This window comes from Neolamprologus brichardi, chromosome 3 (assembly GCF_056152115.1).
Source record: "Neolamprologus brichardi isolate AB-2024 chromosome 3, ASM5615211v1, whole genome shotgun sequence".
In the NCBI taxonomy this organism is placed as follows: Eukaryota; Metazoa; Chordata; class Actinopteri; order Cichliformes; family Cichlidae; genus Neolamprologus; species Neolamprologus brichardi.
The window spans coordinates 60,547,183-60,563,507 of NC_142106.1; the positions used below are offsets into that span (position 1 = coordinate 60,547,183).

The following is a 16,325-nucleotide window of genomic DNA, read 5'->3' on the forward strand; positions in this document are numbered from 1 at the left end:
TGAACTATGGAGCGGCAGATTTGTGCTGAACTAAGCTGCACACAGCTGATGTTAGCCAGGAAAACATTACACACTGACTTTAATGGAGAGACCGGAAATACAAACACACACAGTTTGTTGTGTGAAGAAATCAAACATGAGCTGAACAAACAGTAAAGTTCCTAAAGACAAACTGTTAAAGGAGGAAACAAAGCAAACTTACAGTTTCTTCACACACCAACAACAAGCTCCACTGCACGAAGTTCAGGAAGTGAAAGTAAACTTTGAGCAAGAAGGAAACACCCAAAGAGACGTTTGAGGACAATCAGGAGCATTGGACACTGTGTGCTGCGTTCAGGTGCACCTCGGAAACTCCAAACCTCTTGCAGGTTGTGATTTATTTCTGCTGGTTTTCCAGTTTGAAGCACAAACATCTGTCATCACTTTGTTGTTGTTCTTCCTGCAGCGTTTGAATATTTCAGCACTGAACTGATGTTTGTTCAAAGCTCATTTCAACCTGTTGAAGTCATGAATGAAAGTGCAGACTGAGAGTGGATCACATGATGTTTAAGGTGTGTCATGTGACATGTTCAGTATTGTCACACATGTCTAGATTGTCCCTGATATCATAACTGCTCAAACACTGATGATTATATTTGAAGAATTATTACTGATGGCAGCAAAGTTTGAATGGAGCTCTCTGTCTGTGCTGATTTGTCGCCCTCTGGAGGTCAAAGCACAAACTGCATGATGTCACTGTAACCACCACAGTGACAGGAAGTGTTTTTAAATGATGAAATATGTCAGTGATGCTGATAGTGTGTTCATCACAGACGTTCAGGCTTCATGTTGACATGAATCAAAGTGAAAGCAGAGAAACTGGAATGAATCAGGTGTTTTTACCTGGTGTAAATGGCAACACATTAAAGGTGTATAGACAGTAGAGATGTTTTAAAAATCTTTAAGAACAGTTCAGTAGCAGCGCCTCGCTCGTCACTTCTCACGGTAGATGACTTTAAACTATGGCCCGATGTTAGCTAAATCCACATTATTAATGACTTGTATTTTCCGAAGGCGTTGTTGGCGAGGAATTGTGTAATTATAAGAGCACCGAGGCGTATAATTACCTGCACAGCAATAACATTAATAAAGTACTGCTCAACAAACAAGACGACTTTATTTTTCTTAAAGCAGCTGTAGAGCCGAGCCAGAGCGCTAATCAAGCTAAACACTTAGCATGGGTAATGCACGCTACTGCCATCTAGCCAAGTATTACATGGAGCACTGTTTACTGTTTACATGTCAAAGCCACTCGTTAACTTTGTGTGGGCTGTATGCTGCACAATCACAGGTTAAATACACCACTTTATTTGAAGACATCTGTAGCACTGCCTCAGTTCTGGGTGTTTCCACAGACTCCTCTGTGCACCTAAAGAAAAGGTCAAAGGTCAGCAGCACATGTAGTTGGGACAATTCTTCATTTACAAACAACAGTCGCACAAACTACACAGTTATTTTCCTCCAATTAGGACTTTTCACTTGCAGAAATGGTCCTGTGTGATTTCTAGGCTGTGATATAAAAACTAGTTCCTAATGGCAGCGATTCACTCAGTAAACATGTGTTTCCTTCACCAACAGATCCAATAAGATCAGGAAGTGGGGAGTATAGTACAATATGTGTTATTTTGTACTGTACTGCCCAAACTAAAGATCTGCTGAAGTGTTGGAAATGATTCAGATGTTTATTTTGGACGATACAGCAGAAGATCAGACATGAAAGTGGAGATAACACAGAAGACCTGCAGCAAAGGGTCAGAGGTCAGACTGGGCCACTGGATTCAACAATGAGCCAATGATCATCAAGTAGTGACTAAAGCAGAGCCCTGACGTTCTGACATTTATCACACAGTTAGAACAAATGTCTGCTGATGACTTCATCTCATGAAACGACTGATAGATGTCAATTCATTGATCAGCTGAGCTGCTGCTGATCTTCATCGTGCACAGAAACATTCAGCTTGTTTCAATCAGTAAATAACTCCCACTACTCTCAGTTTGAACTGTTCCCACTCAAAATGCTGTGAGAACAATGATCATTGTAGAACTTCACAAACATCACGTGTTGTTTTCCACATGTAAGATCAGCAAACATACAGAAACTTCCTGTTGCCACACACGGCCTCTAAAATCTCTTCCACGGTTTCTGTCTGAAGTCCACTCTCTGTGTCGGATCCACAGGAAACAACAACATCTTATTAACATGGTTTTCAATGTGTCTCCTTACAAAAAGTCCAACCAATGAACAAATGTGTGTATTTGTGGAGGCCGAACAAAAGCATGACACATTTCTGTGTTTCTATAAACTGGTGTCAAACACAAATATGAAGAGTTTCATTGACAGACTCCAAAATGCCCCCGCAGTGAATCAAAGGGAAATCCTACAGTGTGGCCAGAGAATCTTAATGGCTCCAACATCAACACATCCACAATGTTGGATCCAGTTCTACCTCACAGAGTTACTAAGACACACCCTCTGCCAGCATTACAACAGCTCCACCTGCTTCACCTGCCTCCTCAGCAAGGAGTCAATCAAACACAGCTAGTTGAGTCATTTCTCTGTGAGTCTAAAGTGAATCTAGTATTTGAAAGTCCACTTCCTGTATTTGTTGTTGAAGACTTCTTCAGCTTCTTCTCAAGGACATCAGCTGCTTGTTTGGCAGCAGAGGCAGTTAAGAAGCTTCCTGAAAAACACTGAACAGTGAGTTCACTGTGGCATATGACAAATTCAGCTTTCTATGTGCAAATGTGTGTGTGTTGTGAAATCAGTATTTTAAAGTAGGCTATGTTACACCCATAGTCAAGGTAGATGAGTTATGTTAAACAGCTGTAGAACATAAATGTATTCCTTAGTCTAGGATGTGTGCAAAATATGTAACTTAGTTTCCTTATATTTTTAGATTAGAGAATATGACCCCTTTTTTCAGTATGTCATTATAGTATGAGTAGACCAAATGTTTCAGTATATTTTGGTAGTAGGATAGACAAAAAGTTCAAGTATATCTCTGGGGATTAAAAGAATGTGATCATCCTTTGGGTTCTGTTAGACAAGTGGGCGCCACCATTTATCTGCTGTGAATGTTTTACACTGTTTTCTTGTCATGTCAGACTGCTTAAATCATTCTCTGAGAAGGTTGCGTGTGAAGAGAAAGACCTTGGTCCGGTAATGGCAAAAGCAGGCAACATTCTGTGCCCCCACCCTTGTAGGAGGTAGAAAGACAGGGAGCCCGAGGTCATAACTTAGGCTCCACAACAGATAAGAGAGTGTGAATGTTTAGGTTTACGACCAGGTGGGGGCTAGTAGAAAACTATAAAAAGCTGTGTAATACATCGCCATTTTGAGACTTGCTGTGACCCTCTCATGCATCTCTCCCCATCATGATGGTTGTTATGCTCATTGTGTGAAAATTGTATGGAAATAAAGGATTGTTGATTGAGCATTTATACACCGAGTAAGTGTCCTTCCTTCAGCCCAAAGATTCAAAGAACTGGGAGAATTCAACAACTTGGTGCCGTGACCCGGATCTTTTGGTGTGCTGAGGAGGGGCAGATTTGGCCTGTGGTGAGATCGTGCGACAAAGCGAACGGAGGACCGGTCCAAACATCAAAAGGTAAGCACAGCCTGTTGTATTATGAATACCAAATGTGCATATTGGGCTTTCCAAATTAATCTGTTCGCTGGGTTACACGCATTTTCACATTAAATTGTCGGTGTCTGGTTTTCGGCGCAAGATACTAACAACATAAGTTGAGGCTGAATTCAAGTGTTAAAGGAATTTTCTAGCAAGATACTAATAATATTCTACGTTGAGACTAGAAATCCAGTGTGTTATAGGAACTGGCTCTAGCAAGATACTAATCATATTCTACGTTGAGACTAGAGTGCAGCCCACTTTTACCCTACATAATTAATTTTGTCTATGACTGGCTTCTGTTGCAAGAAATGTGGAAAAACTTTCAAAACGCGGCCAAAGTGTAGAATATGAAATAGAGGTGAAATAGAGTCTAACTTATGGTGCGCTTGCATTTTTCAAAGGTGAGCTCAGAGGTTTCTGTGTGTGTTTCTGCTGGTGAGACGCGCTTGCTGTGTTTCTGTGTATTACTGCTGATGAGACGCGCTTGCTGTGTTTCTGTGTGAAATATAAACACTGTGACAGTGACAGTTAATGTGTGAATGGGAGGACATTAGAGCAAAGACACATTTTAGGATCAAAGGTTGATGCCTAGTGGACCTGTGGAAATGGGTTTTGTTCATGGTGTGGCAACCCTCCTGCCTGTGGACGCGCAGTCAGGTCCAGCGGCGTCTGGTTAGCCGAGGTGGTGACTTGGGAACTGAGGACTCCCGCATAGCCACAGAATAATATTGAAAACGTCTGTGTAATCACGGTTTACGTTTTATTCTGGATGAGAACATAGAACAAGACACATTTTGCGAACAAAGGTTGAGTTCTAAGAATAGTCAGAGAAATAAGGTTAAATAAGGTTAAAAGGTTGAAAAAGGTTGTATTCCTCGTTTCAGTGGTTGAAATTGTTGTTTGCCTGTCCCCTGACGAGTGTTAAATTAAATAAAGAGGGTATTTGGAGCCACATAGAGATAGACGGGCTGAATTGGGTGTATTACTCTGTGGTGTAAAAAAAAAAAAAGAGACAGAAAGAGAGTCGGAGGTGTGTAGTTTGTGTGAAAGCGCCGTTAGAGTCGGCGTCTCGTCTGAAGTACGGGAGTTAATTAAAGTAACAGAATAATTTGTGCCTATAAGTGTTTGTGTTGTGCAGAAATTGCGGCAAAAGGCCGTGTCGGGAATTGTTGCAAATTGTGAAGTCAATTGGGGGTTTAATTTGGTTTTATTTTTATGGGGAAGAGAAACTGCGGTATCCAGTCTGTGGCGCAGTTTGAATAAATCGTGAGGCAAATGTGGCGCAATCTGAAGATCGTGAGCCTAATTGTCCTAGTTAGGTTGAGGTGTATAAGAGCGGACGGCACCCGCTCTTTGTTCTGATTAGGGCGTTGTCCTGAATCAGAAGAAGTGCCTGGCAGAAAGTTTGAATGAAGTGTGTGTGAGCCAGCCTCGAGGGGCGGGTTCACAGGCGGAACGAACGAAGAGTAAAATGTGCGTGTGTGTGAGAGAGAAAGAAAAGGTGGGGGCGCGTGACCAGCCTGTGAGTGTATGTGTGAATTCCTTGATGACAAATAGGGAGACAAAGTAGATTAGTTGATTTTCTGTGAAATAATAATAGTCAAGAAATCATAGTGATCAAATAGGAGAAAATGAACTAAAGTAAATAAAGCGAATTAAAAGTGGATTAGCGTCAAAGTAATGATAAATAAATTGATCAAACTAATAGTGACATTTAAAGGTGTGTAGTGGGGTAAAAATGTTGGGTTTTAAGTCTAACATAGAAAAGGGGGTGTGCAGGGTGAGTGGAAAACTTTTGAGAAGCAGAGAGAGGAGTTGTTGAGGGCGCTGCAGGTCATGCGACCTGGGAGTGCGCCAGAGAAAAATTAGAGGTTGCAGCTGTGGCAAAGGAGAGTAAGAAGTTGTGTGATAAAGAAGGAGTGATTGTAAATATAAGACGTCTTTGTAAATATAATAGAGAGTTGAGTGTGAAACGAGGCTGTGTGTGACGACAGCGCACTGCGAGCTAGTTTAGACGGTGTGTGAACATGCAAATGAGGTGGCTGCTGTGAAGCCCATAGAGGACTTCCTGTTTAGCTGTTATTGAGTTTTATAAGTATGATTTGCAAACAATGATACATGCCTGTAATTAAAACGCTGATTTTGTTGATTATAATATTATAAATACAGTTTTTGAATGACTCCGGTGAATGTTTGATGTTTGGCTGGGTTTTTGATATAGGAGAGATGGCTTGGCGGCTGCTGGGGGTGAGTGTCGGTGGCCGGAAATCTGCATGCCCATAAAAGGCAACTGCCTGACTGTGTGAACTAGGCACCAAGACAGAGAGAGAGAGTAAAATCTAGGCAGATGAACCAAATGGATGTTGTAAGAAAAATAGTAAATGAATGTTTTAGTCTCTTAATACAGGTGGATTTCTCTCAACCTGGAAACCTGAGTACAGCAGCAAAAGGATAGACTAACAAAGTTGGGACGACAGACAGGCCAAGCTGGCTCAAAATTTTACAGCTTGACCTCTCACGTTGTCCTCACCCTGAAAAGAAGCTTAAAGGACATCTTCTCCTCCAGTTATCGGTTACCATTACTGGAAATTTTCAGGCAAGTTTTTCACTGAATTGTTTTTGGCACCATGTGTCCCTGAATCTCACAAGCAAGCTCTAATTCCTGGCTGAAGACATGGAATGCTGTTATTTAAGGTGGGAAATCAAATTTGGGAAACAAAATTAAAAACATACACAATTAGGGAAATGCCTTGTTGGAGAAAAAGTTAAAATAACCCACCTACAAACGCACACACACGCAATGAAGAAACAGCTTACACTCATGAACACGTGAAGATTTTCCAGCAAGGTTAAAGCAGCAAAACTTAACATACACCTGATGTTAAATGATAAAGTCTATCCACTACTAACAATTAAACTCTCTGGGTTGCAGGACAACAACTTGACTTCAAAAAGACAGACACTGGTATGATAAACCAGTGATGAAATAATAAATTTAGTGGTTAAAAGAGTCAAATTGTGACATGTTTTCTTCTGATTGATTAATACAAGTGATTATTGAATGAAATAAAATTCCTTTTTTGAATTGTTAAACATGATTTTAAGAATTTTAACGTGTACCTGTGTTGTCCTGTCAACTTGGTGGGTTAGGAGTTGATTATATAGTGAGAAAAAACAAAAAAAGGGGGGGAGAAGGCTGACACAGGGCCTGGCCCCTCTCTGAATAACACAGCCAAAACAACATCATTTTCCTGTTTGTCTGTTTTTGTTTTGTTTTGTTTTTTCTCTTTATGCTTGATTACAGGCTGCTTTGTCGGCCCGGAAAGCCGAGGCTGACCTGGACTCCTGCTCTCCCCTCTACCATCTTTGCTCTCCCTTCTACCATCTTTGATGTGACCCTGACCAAATGCTACAGCAGCTGGACCCACAACAACAGCCTGAGAATGTCAACAGTGCTGCAGGAAAGAGATCTCATGCAGCGGAGACGGAGAGCGTTAAATCCAAGGCCCGTTTCACTACACGGGGGAGATTTCCAGACGGCTTCAGCTGACAGAGCTGTGACGAGACGCCTATTAAGCCCGGATGAAAGGTGAGGCGGAGCAAAAGAATGCTGACCTTAACAACTCTGTATTAAAACTGTGCAGGACAGTGACGGACCAACACGGATGATCGGGCAGCAAAAAGGGCGTGCCAGAGACACGAGGAGTAACTGAGGTCAGAAGGCACCTCAGATTGGACAAAAGCAGCAGAAGAACATAAGCTGAAGGCACAGGTGTCGGGGCTCGGCCAGGAGCTGACCTCTGAGAAGAGCCGAACAGCAGAGCTGCAGAAGGCCGTGGAGCAAAGCAAGGAAAACATCAATAAACTTCAATCTGACGTGTACGGAAAAGACTCTGAGGTTTCTGCCCTCAGTAAGAGCTCAAGGCATCAGAGCAGAAACTGAGCATGGCTCAGGAGGAGCTGGACAAGGAGAAGATGCAGGACACTGGAGAAAAGGACTGCCTTAATTGGGGACAGAACCAGTATGGACAGAACTTTGGGCAGCAGCACCAAGGGATGCAAACGGACTGGAAAGGGGGAGGCAGGACCCCAGAGCACGCTTCAGGCCCTGGTTTACCCAGAACATCAGAACAGGAAAGTGATGAACACAAACACACACACAAACACACACACATTTACATACACTGACTCAGAATTAAGAGAAACACACATACGAACACATATGCACTCATTGATTGACTGAGAAATGATACACACACACGCACACAAATCAAAATGCTGATTCAATTCACTGAGAAGTGATCCACACACACACACACACACATTCACATGTTTGTGCAAGGAAGAGTGATACACACACGCTGATGCAATGAAGAATGCTTTACTAACAAATGCTATGCTGACACGCAAAATGCTGCACACAAACGTCCAAATACAGAATTTGTTACAACAACAAGAAGTAATTGATTGTTAATTGGTTAAATGCATTTCATGTCACCCAGAGGGCATTTGTGTAGATTTAGGGGACAGGGTCTGGAGCAGTTTGGTTATGAAAACAATGTCTGTGAGTGATGTCTGTTTATGGCTCAAGGCCTCGACTGAATTGTTTACTGTGCTTCACACAGCCTGATAAGGAGCAGTGGTACAGAGTGAAAATGATGAATTAACAGTGTGAGCCTTATTTCGGAGCACCACATTTTTGTGATTGAGATTTAATTGAAGGAGGAACACACTGAAAAGAAAAAAAAAAAGAAAAGGGGGCCAGCCCTCGGATTTACGTAAGTATCCCACGTGTATTTAACACGATTGCCTCAAGCTTTAAAGATCTGTACAAAATTCAACAGGAAATCATAGCTTCCCTGTATTTCCTACACAGTCTGGCTAGTTTGCAGTGGTTTCTCTCTGGGTATTCTGGTTTCCTGCCACAGTGAAAAGTCATGAAGCTATTAGAGTTAGGTTAATTGATGATTCTAAATTATCTGTGAATGTAAGTGTAAATGGTTGTTTGTTTCTAGGTGATAGACTGGTGACCTGTTCGGGGTGCACCCTGCCTCGTAACCTATCACTTTCTGGTGAAGTTTTGGTTGATTTTGGGGTTTTGCTTAACACTAGGTTGATTTTATCAGTGAGGTTCGGATTGTTTTCTTTCTCTAAGAGAGAGAAAGGTGGTTTTATGCTTGGACAGGTTTCTAATGGGCCCCAGTATTTGTTATTATATGAGTATTTTATTGGTTACGTTTGTTTTTGCTTTTGTTACAGTGCACTGAAATAAGAACATCTGAGAGGAGTGATCCACCGGTGGTGATATTTTGGTATTTTGTGAGTTCTTGATTTAACAAATCAGCTCTTTAATCCAGGCCTGAGAGATTGAACTTTAAAGCGCTATAAAACATTCTTACTGAAAACAGTCGCAAAGTATTTTTCTCTACATTAAAATGGGCTCAGGAGAAAGCCACTTATTTGGGACAATTAGAAAATGAGAGTCCCTGCCTAAAAAGGATTCAGCGAGGTAATCCGACCTAAAGTTCTTCTTTTTCTTTTTAAAATGACGTCATTTTTGCTGACGGTAGAAATCAAATGCGGCGATGGTTTCTACTGTCAGCAAAGAAAGAATGAATGAATGAATGGATGAATGGAAATAAAAACAAACTGACTGACTGGTAAAAGCTGACAAGACTTGACCACGACTCAAAGTTAACCTCCACCTAGACAGGACAAAAGGGTGGTTGAATTTATCTGTGCACAGACAAACATGAATTGGGTTGATGCTCTCCCTATAGCACTTATGAGTGTGAGGTGCTCAGTTAATCAGAGCACCGGGGTTTACCCCATATGAACTACTGACAGGGAGACAATTTCCAGGCCCTGCAGCAGGTGTAAGAGAGTTAAGAGAGGAAACAAATATATCTGAACATGTGAAACAGTTTAAGGCACTAAAGGCTCTTGTCTCTAGTTTCACTACGCAGGTGGGAGATCCGACCGGAAAGGAGGTGACCACGCCGGAGGTGAAGTGGGTGTGGCTGAAGGTGTATAAGCGGAAGTGGGACGAGCCGAGGTGGACGGGACCACTCGAACCTCTCACGCGGTCCAGCTGAGGGGCAAAGGCGACGCTTGGTATCACTGGAGCCAGTGTGCGTGGCGGAAGAGCCTAGGAGGTCGGAGAGGCTCTTAGGGAAAAGGGGGACACAGCCGTGACCCTAAAAACACAGGTTTGAGCGAAAAAGGGGCAGAATAATCCCCTGACCTGTGCAACGACCGAAGGGTAGTCTAACTCTGGAGGTTGAAGAAAGGAGAATCGACAACAGGAGGACATCGGTGGCTGCAGCAATAAAATAAAAATTAAAAATTCCTAAGACAGAGGTTTGATTCTGAATAACATTGAAAAACCATAAGGTAACATTAAAATGGCTGTGAGAAACTACCATGTGAAAATAAAGCTTTGGGAAAACGGGAGAGTGATGGGGATGTTAACTGTGCTCACTGTGATCCTGGTAACGATTATTTTCTTATTGTGTGAATTGCCCAGTTTCAGAACTCATTCAACTTCTCTTCCTTCAGCGGACCCTGAGGTGACCCAACTTAAGCCTGTCACCCCCAACAAGAATGTCAATAGAATTAATTATGTGCATTATCACGTTCTCCGGCTGGCCAATTTGACGCGTGATGCAGTTGAAGGGTTAGCAGAGCAATTAGGTCCCACCTATCTGATGGCAGTACAAAACAGGATGGCGCTTGACATGGTCCTGGCGGGAAAGGGGGACGTGTGTGCTATGTTCGGACAAATGTGTTGCACCTTAATTCCTAATAATACTGTTCCAGACGGCTCGATAACAAACTCTGGAGGGGCTGCGAACTCTGGCCCATAATATAAATGAACAATAAGGTATTGAAAACACGTTGAAGGAGTGGATGACTTCTGTTTTTGGGCAATGGAAAGGTTTTGTCATGTCAATTATGGTTTCACTGTCTGTTTTTACTGCAGTTCTTACAAGATGTGGATGCTGTTTCATTCCTAGCCTAAGGGACCTAAAGACCAGGTCGATGTGGACATTGCAACCTTAGAATGCCTGTTGTAAGTGATCTCTCCAAAAAAGGAGAGATCAAAGGGGGATTGTGAAATCAGTATTTTAAAGTAGGCTATGTTACACCCATAGTCAAGGTAGATGAGTTATGTTAAACAGCTGTAGAACATAAATGTATTCCTTAGTCTAGGATGTGTGCAAAATATGTAACTTAGTTTCCTTATATTTTTAGATTAGAGAATATGACCCCTTTTTTCAGTATGTCATTATAGTATGAGTAGACCAAATGTTTCAGTATATTTTGTTAGTAGAATAGACAAAAAGTTCAAGTATATCTCTGGGGATTAAAAGAATGTGACCATCCTTTGGGTTCTGTTAGACAAGTGGGCGCCACCATTTATCTGCTGTGAATGTTTTACACTGTTTGCTTGTCATGTCAGACTGCTTAAATCATTCTCTGAGAAGGTTGCGTGTGAAGAGAAAGACCTTGGTCCGGTAATGGCAAAAGCAGGCAACATTCTGTGCCCCCACCCTTGTAGGAGGTAGAAAGACAGGGAGCCCGAGGTCATAACTTAGGCTCCACAACAGATAAGAGAGTGTGAATGTTTAGGTTTACGACCAGGTGGGGGCTAGTAGAAAACTATAAAAAGCTGTGTAATACATCGCCATTTTGAGACTTGCTGTGACCCTCTCTGCATCTCTCCCCATCATGATGGTTGTTATGCTCATTGTGTGAAAATTGTATGGAAATAAAGGATTGTTGATTGAGCATTTATACACCGAGTAAGTGTCCTTCCGTCAGCCCAAAGATTCAAAGAACTGGGAGAATTCAACAGTGTCAACCTTTAAAATGCTGTTGAATCCAAAACATCAGCGGCTCCTTGGCTGCTCACTTCATGCACTTCTGTCTTTGTGACAGTCCAATGACATCACAGCTGTTTCCACCCCCAGTGTCTCAGGACTGGACACCTTTAAACATGTCGAGGATCAAACAGCCGTCCAGCTAAACATACATGAAACTATCAAAGCTGACAATCATTCCAATAACATCTAATGGTTCATATATATAGACACAGCACTACAAGGAAATGGCTCTCAGCATCTGGCTGTGGGAACAAATGACTCCCTGTTTGTGTTCAGATTGTGTGCATGTTTTAGACGTGTGTCACATGTAGAAACACAACAATCCCACAATGACACAAAGATTGGTTTGACACAACTGTGCAGCTGTAAGTTGTTTCTAATGATTCATTGAAGCTCTTCTAACATTCTGGAGACGATCAGTACATAAATCTGTTCAACACGACAACAATTTGACTTCAATGTGAACGTTTGCCATTAAATAACCTTCTTCATCCAGCTGACAGCATCCTTCATCCTATGATATTAACAGTTCCTCCTGTTGATGACAAACCTCTGACATGATCTGCTTGAGGAGCTTTTTCATGTGAAGCTCTCTGAGCTCAGGGCTAAGCTGCTGTGTTTCATCTTTAAGAGCTGCTGCCTCCTCGCCGGACTTGTTCTTCTCTTCTTCTCCTAATGACACCATTTCTGCTTCAGATCTTTCACTGGGGATAAAACAGATGAAGAGTAGATCTACTGCTGTTCACTGTTTGTGTCAATATGGAGAAATATGAACAGACAAACACAGCACATGCAGAGAAATGTAGACAGGATGTGCAGCCAGTGCAGTAAATGGTCTAAATATCAGCTCTTTAGAAAATGATCCTGATGAACATGAAACTAACATCCAATGAGAAACACAGCTTCCTTGTTTCATGTCCAATAACAATCAATGAAGAGCTAATAAAGAGCTATTCTATTGTAAAATGCTGAGATGATTATTAGACAGAACCCAGCGGCTCACCAAAAGCCTGCATTGAAAATCTATATGAAAGTAATCTATGCTCATATATGGCAAAATCCTTTAACTGTCACTGTGTTTTTCATCTGTGCTCTTGTTGGTTGGACAAGTTTGTAAATGACAAAGAGCTCAGTGGACTTTGCATCCATCAAATCCTGTTAGATGTTTGGATTGTTTTTCCTTCACAGCTTTGTGATGAAGGCTAAAGAACAGAGATATGAACTATTGCCAATATGAATCCTGATGGCATGACGTGGGCATAGACCCACCAAAGCAACCCTCAGCTCACCTCATTCCAGGCGCTTGTCTGCTGGAGACCATGAGCCTTGTTAGTCACACATTAGCACCATGGTAGGAAACAGCCTCCATCATTTCATTTGATCTGAATTTGGACTGTTTCCCTCTGGATGAACCAAGTCTGTCAAATCTATTGATCCAACACAAACTATCAAACACATTGGCTCACAGTCAGATTGGCTTTGTATGGATGGTGTAACAGGGGGCTGGGACAGGATGCTGAAAGCTGAATATAATACAGAACAATAACAGGACATATAATCATGTAGCAAACATGATCTTCAACAGGCACACTTCTATTATTCATGATCACAAACACAAAGAACTTGTGCAGCCCTGATATCAGCCCTAATATATGAGTGTGTTTGCCCAAAGATTGAAACAGCATCAACATGACAGCTGTAAGAAATCTTCTCTCAGCCTTGTTTGGCAGAAGATCCCTGCAACAAAGATTGTAGCTGAAAGATGACGTGTGTAAAGTTTGCTCTTTGGGAGGGTTGAGGCTGTTTTTAGACCTTTGATAGTTTCCAATCCAGTTCTGAAAGACACAAATAAAAACAACATCATTAAGATCAGATCATGGAGCTGTTTTCTGCCTTGTTTCTATCTTCACATTACAAGACTTTACTACAATAAAGATGCTAACATGTATCTGTAGCAACAACATCATTGAATCTAGAACAACTGGAGCCAAACCAGTGGCCTGTTTCCATGTGTGTGTGTGATGTCTTTACTTATACTGGTCAATAGACTTTAGTCAACACATTATTGAAAGGTGTTACACATGAAATAAAAACAGTGTTTCATCTTTATTCCTCTGAAGCAGCTGCATTATAACCAATCTGCTCCTTTGTGTGGTCGCAGCAAACGACTTGTCAAAGCATCTGCAGGAGAAGAAAGCTGAACTTTATTAAGCAGCAAAAGGACATCAAAGCACTAGATGTGAGTAAAGAGCTGCTCCTCGGCCCCATCATCGTGTGCTCGCTGCAGCTTCTACATCAGGTTCTAGTGGACAACCATGAACCTGAACTCAACACCTGAAACTGTCCAGCAGCTCTTTGTGTCTCCACGTCTCTGCTGGATGGACTCACCCACTGAAGCCAGGACTCAGTGTGGAGCTGGGTGTGGAAAACGTCCTGTATCACCATCACATGACACAGAGGGTCCACAGAGGGTGTCACGGGTAAGCTCACGGTCACTGGGAGGCTGAGTGTGGAGTCAGTGTTGCTGTGGTTTGTGTGTGTGTGGAGATGAAACACACCAGTGTGTCCTGTCACATCTGTTTGACCTCTGTCACAGTGAGCTGACCTCTGCTCCTCCTGCGTCTCTCACTGGACTAACTTTGTTAGCTGGACAACGATCGTGTCCACAAAATGTTTCCTTACAAGGTGAACGACGTTTCATTTAAACTGAATCTTGGATTTTATTGTGAAAAACCTCCTTCAAACATGTCCGAGCGTTACAGAGTCTGTGGATTTTCCCACAGACGTTGCTCCTGTGCTTCCACAGCTGTCACACAGACACATTACCGACTTCATGTCCAACGAAAGCTGCCAGATTTGTACTTTTCCACATCCTTAAATGTGTTTTCAAATTAAAAGCAGCACTTCCTATTTCCATGGAGGAAATGTAAACCACGTGGAAGCTTTAAACATTAATGTGTTTTCAAATTAAAAGCAGCACTTCCTGTTTCCATGGAGGAAATGTAAACCACGTGGAAGCTTTAAACATTAATGTGTTTTCAAATTAAAAGCAGCACTTCCTGTTTCCATGGAGGAAATGTAAACCACGTGGAAGCTTTAAACATTAATGTGTTTTCAAATTAAAAGCAGCACTTCCTGTTTCCATGGAGGAAATGTAAACCACGTGGGAGCTTTAAACATTAATGTGTTTTCAAATTAAAAGCAGCACTTCCTGTTTCCATGGAGGAAATGTAAACCACGTGGAAGCTTTAAACATTAATGTGTTTTCAAATTAAAAGCAGCACTTCCTGTTTCCATGGAGGAAATGTAAACCACGTGGGAGCTTTAAACATTAATGTGTTTTCAAATTAAAAGCAGCACTTCCTGTTTCCATGGAGGAAATGTAAACCACGTGGGAGCTTTAAACATTAATGTGTTTTCAAATTAAAAGCAGCACTTCCTGTTTCCATGGAGGAAATGTAAACCACGTGGGATCTTTAAACATTAATGTGTTTTCAAATTAAAAGCAGCACTTCCTGTTTCCATGGAGGAAATGTAAACCACGTGGGAGCTTTAAACATTAATGTGTTTTCAAATTAAAAGCAGCACTTCCTGTTTCCATGGAGGAAATGTAAACCACGTGGAAGCTTTAAACATTAATGTGTTTTCAAATTAAAAGCAGCACTTCCTGTTTCCATGGAGGAAATGTAAACCACGTGGGAGCTTTAGACATTAATGTGTTTTCAAATTAAAAGCAGCACTTCCTGTTTCCATGGAGGAAATGTAAACCACGTGGGAGCTTTAAACATTAATGTGTTTTCAAATTAAAAGCAGCACTTCCTGTTTCCATGGAGGAAATGTAAACCACGTGGGAGCTTTAAACATTAATGTGTTTTCAAATTAAAAGCAGCACTTCCTGTTTCCATGGAGGAAATGTAAACCACGTGGGAGCTTTAAACATTAATGTGTTTTCAAATTAAAAGCAGCACTTCCTTTTTCCATGGAGGAAATGTAAACCACGTGGAAGCTTTAAACATTAATGTGTTTTCAAATTAAAAGCAGCACTTCCTGTTTCCATGGAGGAAATGTAAACCACGTGGGAGCTTTAAACATTAATGTGATGCTGTTGACGTCTTATTTTCAGACAAATAGAAGAAAGGAAGTGTGAGGTCTGAGGTCTGGTCCTTCTAATAAAGATGCATTTCCTCCAGTATAGCCATGAACTCGTGGGGCTGAATGATCACATGTTATCACAGTGATCATGAGGCTCAATGTAAAACGTTCAAATAGACTGAAACACTGTAGATAAAGGTCAGAGGTCACGTTGATGCCTTCATGTTTGACCACAGAACGGTCAGTCTGTGTAACAGACTCTGTGATCAGTGATCAGTGCTGTGGGTCCAGGTCAGATGTTGGATCTCTGATTCTTTCACGTCCATGTTAAACAGCTGCTGCGATGAACTGTGACTGTTAGCAGTAATTAAATATGTCTGCACACTGTGAGAGAGCCGTCCTCCATCAGTGAGGCTGACAAACGCTCACACTGGGAACAGGAAGCAGGTTTCTGTCTGACTGTCCTGATGGACAAAGGATGAAATCCTCTGTGACACAGTCAGCCTGTTACAGCCCATAATAACAATGAACACTTATTAAAATATGAAAGGATCACGTTAGATAAAACTGTTTTTAATAACATATGTAAACAGATCCAACAACATTGACACAATTAAGATCAAATCATTAGTTCCAGCTCACATGGACTGGAGTGAGGACACCAGTGACTGAAAGA

The 16,325-nt window shown here is 41.7% G+C and overlaps 2 protein-coding genes and 1 long non-coding RNA gene across 4 annotated transcripts in view; 2 read left to right on the forward strand and 1 right to left on the reverse strand.

The window, feature by feature from the left end:
* The window catches only part of LOC148105994 (Fc receptor-like B), a 385,026-nt gene that overhangs the window by 295,323 nt on the left and 73,378 nt on the right, over positions 1–16,325 (forward strand). The gene's annotated exons all lie outside the window — the stretch shown is intronic.
* Positions 1–16,325, reverse strand: part of LOC102777248 (NLR family CARD domain-containing protein 3-like) — a 1,099,208-nt gene that overhangs the window by 116,309 nt on the left and 966,574 nt on the right. The gene's annotated exons all lie outside the window — the stretch shown is intronic.
* Positions 2,814–11,470, forward strand: LOC148105999 (uncharacterized). The gene is made up of 2 exons (XR_015718529.1): positions 2,814–3,647; positions 9,625–11,470. It is a non-coding gene; the product is annotated as an uncharacterized LOC148105999 (long non-coding RNA).